The 9,019-nt window shown below is 37.6% G+C and overlaps 1 pseudogene; it reads left to right on the plus strand.

The window, feature by feature from the left end:
• The first annotated feature begins 661 nt into the window (after positions 1-661).
• On the plus strand, positions 662-3,030 carry LOC134382524 (melanoma inhibitory activity protein 2-like; annotated as a pseudogene).
• The last annotated feature ends 5,989 nt before the right edge of the window (positions 3,031-9,019 follow it).

Here is a 9,019-nt window from a genome sequence, read left to right on the forward strand (position 1 = left end):
TCTTCTGAAAGAAATTAAAATCACAAAATTTCGTTTAAAAAACTACCAAAAGAAAAGTTGATCTCATAGAAGTAGAGCGCAGAATAGTAGTTACTAGAGGCCGGGAAGGGTAGGGGAAGAAGGGGAAAGGCAGAGGTTACAGATACAAAATTATAGCTAGATAGGAGGAATAATTTGTAAGGTGACTCGAGTTAGCACCAATTTATTATATGATTTCAAATAGCTAAAGGAGAGGATTTTGAATTTTCCCAACACAAAGAAATGACAAATATTTGAGTGATGAGTATGCTACTTACCCACATTAGATCATCACACGTTATAAACATGTATTCAAATACGGCAGTGGCCCGATGGAAACCGAGCCGAGGTGGGGAGTGGCGAGGACAGCGTGTGTCACAAGCTCGTGTGGGGCGGGCTTGAGCCCGCGTTGCATAAGTGACACGTAACAAAGGTCCCTGGTTACCAGGGTGCGCTTGGGGGATGCCTGAGGCCGGTGGGTGCCAGTGCTCCCCGGCTCCCAGCACGGCCAGCTGTGCCGTGGTCTGCTGCTGTTTCTGGGGCTGGTTCGCGTTCCCGACAGAATGCAGAGCTGTCTCAGCTGCTGGTTGTGGCCCGGCCAGGCTGTGGCTACTGTGGCCAGAGCCAGAGCAGCCTCGGCGCCATGGAGGTGCCCGGGGCTGCCCCTCAGCCGTACTTGGGGCTGGTCCTGGAAAAGCTGTGCAGGACTGTGGCAGTATTGTGTGAAGATCTGAGATCAGGCCCTGGTTTTGCATGGGAATTGGTGATATGTGCGGCTATTACTGGATTTTTTATTCTCTTGCTTTTGTGGAGAAGTGTTCAGTCGGTTAGAAGCCGGCTTTATGTAGGAAGAGAGAAAAAGCTTGCTGAAAAGCTTTCTGGACTAATTGAAGAAAAATGTAAACTACTTGAAAAATTTAGCATTGTTCAAGAGGAGTATGAAGGCTTAGAGTCAGCTTTGAAGGATGCCAGCTTTGAGAAGGAGTCAACAGAAGCACAAAGTTTGGAGGCAACCTATGAAAAGGTGAACAGGTCCAAATCTAAACTTGAGGATAAAATAGTCTTTCTAGAAAAGGAATTAAAAGAACAGAAATCTAAGCATTCTGAGCAAGATGAATTGATGGCAGATATTTCAAAAAGGATACAGTCCCTAGAAGATGAATCGAAATCCATCAAGTCACAAGTAGCTAAAGCTAAAATAATCTCCAAAATATTTCAAATGAATGAAGAACATCTGAAGATGGCAATAAAAGATGACTTGAATGAAAATTCCCAACTTCAGGAAAGCCAGAAACAGCTTTTACAAGAAGCTGAAGTATTGAAAGAACAAGTGAGTGAACTTAATAAACAGAAAATAACATTTGAAGACTCCAAAGTACATGCAGAACAAGTTCTAAGTGATAAAGAAAATCACATCAAGTCTCTGACTGAACGCTTGCTCAAGATGAAAGACTGGGATGCTGTGCTTGGAGAAGACATAACGGATGATGACTTGGAATTGGAAATGAACAGTGAATCACAAAATGGTGCTCGCTTAGATGATCAGCCAAAACAAGCTTTGAACAAATTGATTCACACTGCTAAGTTAAATGCTTCTTTAAAAACCCTAGAAGGAGAAAGAAACCAAATGTACACTCAGTTATCTGAAGTAGATAAAACAAAGGAAGAGCTTATAGAGCATATTAAAAATCTCCAGACTGAACAAGCATCTTTACAGTCAGAAAACATACAGTTGGAAAGTGAAAATCAGAAGCTTCAGCAGAAACTTAAAGTAATGACTGAACTGTATCAAGAAAATGGAATGAAACTCCACAGGAAATTAATAGTAGAGGAAAATTACTGGTTAGAGAAGGAGGAGAAATTTTCCAAAGTAGAAGAGAAGATCAGCCATGCAGCTGAAGAACTGGAGACCTGTAGAAGGTGAGCCAAAGATGTTGAAAAAGAATTGGAGAGAACCATTCATTCTTATCAGGGGCAGATTACTTCCTATGAGAAAGAACTGCATGATAATTGGTTGGCAGCTGAGACTGCTGAAAGACACCTCAGTTATTTAAGGAAAGGAAATGTTTACAAGAGACAAAAATTAACTGAAAAAGAGTTTAAATTTGAACATTTCAAAAAAGATCCTTATGTACTTGATGTTCCAAATACAGCATTTGGCGGAGAGCATTCCCCATATGGTCCCTCACCATTGGGTCAACCTTCATCACAAACGAGAGCTTTTCTCTCTCCACTCAGACTCTCACCTTTGACTCTAGGGCGAGGAGGAGGAAGAGGCTCAAGAAGGCCCAGAGAATACTCTGGACCATCAGATTACCAATGAAAGAGGAGAATCAGGCTGTGATAGGTTAACTGATTCTCAGGGAGCACCTTCTGGGTTCCTGTCACCTCCATGGGAACAGCACCGGAGGATGACGATCCCTCCACCAGGCCAACCATATTCTGATCCAGCTCTTCTTCCACAAAGGCAAGACAGATTTTATTCTAATTCTGGTAGACCATCTGGACCAGCAGAACTCAGAAGTTTTAATATGCCGCCTTTGGATAAAGTGGATGGGCCAAAGTCTTCACGAATGGAATCCAGTAGAAATGATACCAAAGACGATCTTGGTAATGTAAATGTGCCTAATTCATCTGTGCCTGCTGAAAGTGAAGCAACTGGCCCTGGCTTTGTTCCTCCACCTTTTCCTGCAATCAGAGGTTCATTGCTTCCCGTGGATATAAGGGGTCCATTCATGAGAAGAAAGCCTCCTTTTCCTCCACCTCCTCCAGGAAGCATGTAAGGAGCTTCTCAAAATTATTTTCTCCCAAGGCTTTTCCCTGTCCTGCCACCACCTCCATTTGCAATGAGAAATGTCTATTCACTGAGGGGTTTTCCTCCTTATGTTCCTCTAAGAACTGGATTTTCACCTCCACCCCAACATTCTGAAAGTAGGGGTGAGTTCCTTCAAGGTCGATTCTGCGCTCAAATGAGCCTGCTCCTGAAATCCAGAACCACAGCAAGAAACCTGATGATATTTTTGGTCTCTCTTCATAAATAGTTTTGACTTATCCCTCATTTTCAGTTTAAGTAACTACATTTTGTGCTCAAATTGAAGCTTAATGGAATTATAATTCTCAGGATAGTATTTTGTAAATAAAGATAATTTAAATATGAATTTTAGGAGTAAATTATTTCCATTTTACTTTATCCTAGATTGTATAATTATTTTAATTTGATTAACTAATCCACTATTACATAAACAATAACGGGAATTTTATATAGGTAATCTTGCAGTTGGGGATGTTTTAAACTCCAAGGGCTGTGTCTTTATGCCAAGAACTGTATTTACTATGGTTATAGACAAATGTGAAAGTAACTTTATGCTTAATTAAATTTTAATTGATTTAAAGACTTGTTTGGTATTGATAATAATAATAAAATCAGCTAGTTTTTTAATTAAAAAAAGCACAGTATACCCCATAAATATGTACAATTATTATGTGTCAGTTAAAAATAATAATAAATTTTTAAACTTACCAAAAGAAATTATGGATCTAAGACCCTTCAAGTCCCTCTATTTATAAAGACTTGCTATTAATGGATATTTTTATGCTCTTAAAACATGAATCTAAGCCTCTATACATACTGCAATGAAAAAGTCTGTGGTGAGAAGATATGATAAGAAAATGAAGCGTATTATTGACCAGTGTTTATGTGTTTCATAGACCTTTACTATCTAGAAAGAAACCTGTAAGGAGGGTGTAATGATTCTTACACGGTTCTAATTTAAACTTTTTATGAATAGAAAACAGTGAGCACTGTACACAGGTAAAAAAAAAAAAACCATATGAAATCCTGCATATATGGGTATATGAGGTCTTCAAAATGTTTGTGGAAAAATAATATAAATCTTCCATGAGCTTTTTGAAGTACCCTCATACATAGATATGTGTGTATTATATATTTATGTGTATGTGTGTATAATGTACAGCTAACCTTTTTCTGATGATAAAAATAATACATTACTGCTAATTTTTGCTTGAAATATCTGAAGAATATGCACCAAGCAATCTTTAGGTTAAAATTAACGATGATTTCCATGTGACCGTAACATTAAGAATTTTAATCCTTGGGGGGAAAAAAAACATTCAACACTATAGAGCCTATGTGGGTGGTATGAATTAACTAAATAAATGAGATATTCTTCTCAATTTTTGCAAAATTTTTTTTGGTAAAATAGGGGAAAATTCTCTAGAAAATTCTTTGATACTTCTTATCTAGAAAATAATTTGGTAAGCCTCCTATTTATGCCTTAGAAAAAAGACAATATGTGGCATTACACTCTGGTGATTTGTACTCTGTCAGTGCAGCTAAGCTGGGAATTAATTACGTTTTCCACAATTCCCTCCCTTCTATTCATCCAGATTAGAATTGGCCAAGAAAGAAACTTGCACAATATTTGAAAAGTGGAAATAAGGCAGTGGCCATCACCATCTGCAGATCTTTTCTCAGGCAGATTCAGAGATAGAAAGAAGAAGAGGTCCCTGGCAGGTGTCAGCTTGTCATCACTCTCTTTTGTTCCACATCTAGCATTTTTCCTGAGTACTTGCACTGTTGACCAATGGAAGTTGTGGTTATTCAGAGGCAACAGTTTTTCATAGACCTCTGCACAAATTGCCCCTCCATGGTCCCACTTAGGTAGTTAGGCATACTTGGCTTTTCAGATGGACCGATTGGTAACTCAGACTCTGATCCTCCAACTTCTCTTTAAGACTTTTACTTCCCCACCTGTTCCTATAATTCTAAGATAAATCTCTTATAACACTCAGTGCTTTTGCTTCCTTGATTAAACCTTGACTGATACAAACTCCTATTCAATGAAAGAGAAATGCCAACTACAATAATAACAGAAAAAGATGATTTTTAATTAATTCAAAAACCTAAATATGCTTATGGATATGAAGGTGGCAGAATGTAGTCCAATCATCCATTAAAATAAGGAAAAGAGAGCAGCCATAGATTCACTAGCAGCAGCCAAATAAATAAAGGATTTAGTTTTGTGCATATGCTTCTAGGAGTGGTGGCCACAAACAGAAACAAAAGGTTCAGCCATTTCCATAAGTAGTTGCAGAGTAAGAAGGTGAATGAAAACATCTTGAGAATTCTGGCTGTCGACTCCATTTTGGCAAGAAGTGGTTTGAAGTAGTGGTTCTCAAAATGAGGTCTGCAGACCCCATTTTGCAAACAGTTTCAGGGGGTCTATATGGTCAAAACTATTTTCATAATACTACTAAGGCTTTATTTGCCATTTTCACTGTGTTGACATTTTCACTGATGGTGTAAGGCAATAATTAGTAAAACCACTAGCACTTTAACATGAATCAAGATAGTGACACCAAATTCTCTCAGTAGTCATCGTATGTTTCATGACTACATATACAGAGAAAAAAATATATTTTAAAATATATTATTACAAAGATTCTTCAGAAAATTTATCTGAAAATTCTATTGATATTATTGGATCTCCAAAGAGGAGAATGCTGCTGATGAAGTTCCACATAGAACATCACCCATATACACACTCTTCAGAAATTAACCACTTTCCTTCAGAGGAAGTGAGTCCTGTGAATGTGAAAATGGCATATTCAACTAGCCTTCTTATTGCTGGGAAGAGAATAGCACACACATATATAAAAGTTCTTGTACTAATAAAATCTACCTGTTTCTCTGTAAAATGGTTGATAGTGCTTTTTCAATTAATGGAATTACTAAAATATTTGCATTTAAAATTTTTCTGGATTTTGGCCTTAATTACTTTAGCTATTTGTGCAGTGGATAGAACAATCATATGTGCATGTATATTTTTTATTTCACAGGGTAAAACCTGTCATTTTTTGTTGATATAATTTGAGCCAATATGGGATGCTTTTTTATATCCTTTATCAGAAATTGTTAGGGTTTCAAAAAAAATTGAGTGTCCTAATGTGGCAGTACGATGGATCTGTAACGGGATCTAGGTTCTTAGGACCCATAATTCTCTGTATTATAAAGTTAAATGTAGTGATTGGGACTATTTGTTCTTCAAGAATCCAGGTCTACAACTCAGCTTTTTCAATTCTTTAGACCAGTTGTTTTCAAATTCTTGTCTTAGATTGGTTCTGAACTGACCACTTAAGAATTGCCAGCAGAGCTTGTTAAAATATAGATTTATAGTCCCAACTTTGGGAGATTCTAACTCAGTATGTTTAGAATTCGAACCAAGAATTTATGTTTATAAAGAATTCTCTAATTCTGATATTTAGCCAGATTTGGGAAGCACTGGCTTAGAAGATACTAGAAAATAGAGACAGAGCTGTGATGTCACACAGAGTAAATAGTTACCTGGTTAATTTACTTACCCCAGGAAAGGACATTGAGAAAATATTACTAGATGCCCATATCTTCCTACTTCCCAAGTTTTAGACAGAATTATAACTAAAAAAGCCAGTAAGCATTTGTGTTAACTAGGACACTCAAAAATTATTAAAAATATCAAAACTTCAGAGGAGATAAATTTTTTATGAAGTTAATGAAGTTTAAGTTCCAGAGCCACTCACATGCATGGGCCACTCTGAGTGACTACTGTTGGGAGTGGTAGCGTCCTGATTTGGGAGGGGAAGCCAGGTTGCAAACAGAAGCTTTCAATGTACATGTATTTGAGAAATGGCCTAAAGAAATTTCAGAGGAAAGGTGCCTGAATTTCCAAGGCACCAATACATTTGTTGTGATTTCTTTTCTTTTTCTTAATAAATATTCATTTTCATACTAATTTTGTATTCATGATTTGTATACTTTTTCTTAAAGATGTTTCCTCAAAAGATTTAATATTCAGATCCCACATAACCTGGATCGACCCCTGTCTTAAGGGTCAATATTAAGAAATCAGAGAAGTAACATTGGGCCTATTTAGAGATAATCCATTGGTGAAACATTACACATGAGATCACTTGATAATATATATTACCAAATAATCTTTGATGAATCCTCTAAGAAGAATTTGGGTAGAGGGTGCAAAGTTCTTGTGGAAAGAAAAAGCATGGCATATTCAAGGAAATAAAATTAATAGTTAGAATTTTAAAATAAAATTAATAATAGTTAATCAATCAATAAATTAATTGATTGATTAAATCAATTAAGTTAAAAATTTTAATTAATTTTTAGTTTTTAGTAAATTTTTAATTTTTAATAATTTTTTAATATTTGATTAAATTTTAAAAATAAAAATTTAAATATAATTAATTAATTAATTAATTAAATTCTGGAACAAAGAGTTTAAGAGAAGGTTGAGGAGAGATGAAACCACAAGAACCAATCACTTAAGCCAAATTAAGGAGTTTCAACCTTATCCTGAAGAGAAAAAGAACCACAAAGTGTTCTAAGCAGGTTGATGTGATAAAAATTACATTTTTGCAAATTTATTCTGGGCTGTGATGTGAAGAACAGATTGGAGGAGTGTCTTCATTTGTGCTGCTATAAAAAAATGCCACAGACTGGGCAATGCATAAACAATAGAAATACATCACTCCTGGTTCTGGAGGCCGGAAAGCCAAGGTTACGGTGCTGGCAAAGTTGATGTCTGATGAGGGCTTCCAAGATATTGCCTGTTGCTGCATCCTCTGGAGGCGACAAACACGGTCACCTCTCAAGGCAGAAGAAACAGAAGGGCAAGATAGTGCTCCCTTCAACCTCTAGCCCTTTTATGAGAATGCTACTCCCACTCACGGGGGAGAAGCTCTTAGACCTAACCACCTCCCCAAAGCCATACCTCTTAATACTGTTGCACTGGGGATTAAGTGTCAGCATGAATTTTGGAGGGCACACCATCATTCAAACCCAGAGGCACAAGAACCAGTATGGAGGCCATTGAGAGGATGGTGATTAAAATAAAAGAGAAACAGTGGCTGTGGTGAGACATTGGTATGACAAGACATACTTAGGGTATAGGATTTGGTAACTAAATTGATGTGAGTTGTGACAGAGAAAAAGGAGTAAAGAATGTTTACCAAGTATCCAGCTTGGGCAACTGAATGGGGATTGTATTATTTCCACCAGAGGAGAAGCAAGTTTGAGGTGATGGGGTAGTGGGGTCAGGAAAAGATCGTGAGTTCAGTGTTGGACAGCTGAAATCGAGGTGTCTGTGGGACATCCAATTGGAGAAATTCAGCACAAGGTTAGATATTAGGGCCTGGATCTCAGGGGAGATTGGGCCTGGAATATACATTTGAGTATATGGAGGTGTGTGTGTGTGTGTGTGTGTGTGTGTGTGTGTGTGTGTGTGTGTGTGTGTGTGTGTGTGATAAAATTAAATCAGGAGAGTTGTTAAGGTTAATTCTAGGTGTCAACTTGATTAGACTAAGGAATGTCAAGAAATCTACTAAAGCTATCTTTTTAGGTGTATCTCTGAGGGTGTTTCCAGGAGAGATTAGCATGAGATCCTGAGTGGACTGGGTAGGAAAGATCTGCCCTCAATATGGGGAGAAACCATTCAATCCACTGGGGGCCCCAAGAGAACAAAAAATGGAGAAAAAAGGTGAATGGCTCTATCCATTGGAGCTGGGATATATTCTTCTCTCCTGACCATGGACATCAGACCTTGAGACTCTTCAGCTTTTGGGTTCCAGGACTTACACCAAAGACACCATCAGCTTCCCTGGTTTGGAGGCCTTTGGACTTGGACTGAGAGCCACGCTACCAGCATCTGGTTTGCAGATGTCCTATTGTGTGACTTTTCTTCATAATCGTGTGAGCCAATTCCCTTAATAAATCCCCTCTCATGTATTTATAAGATATCCTGTTGATTCTGTCTCTCTAGAGAACCCTGACTAATACAAGAGAGTGTGAGATGAAAAGAGAATACTAAGGAACATGGGTATTTAATGAAAGGGCAGAGACACAGGAGACCACAAATGAGCCTGAGGAGCAGTGGGCCAAAGAGGTAGAAGAAATATCAGGAAAGTATAATTTCATAGAAGCCAAGGA

This window comes from Cynocephalus volans, chromosome 1, assembly GCF_027409185.1.
Source record: "Cynocephalus volans isolate mCynVol1 chromosome 1, mCynVol1.pri, whole genome shotgun sequence".
NCBI classification, from domain to species: Eukaryota; Metazoa; Chordata; class Mammalia; order Dermoptera; family Cynocephalidae; genus Cynocephalus; species Cynocephalus volans.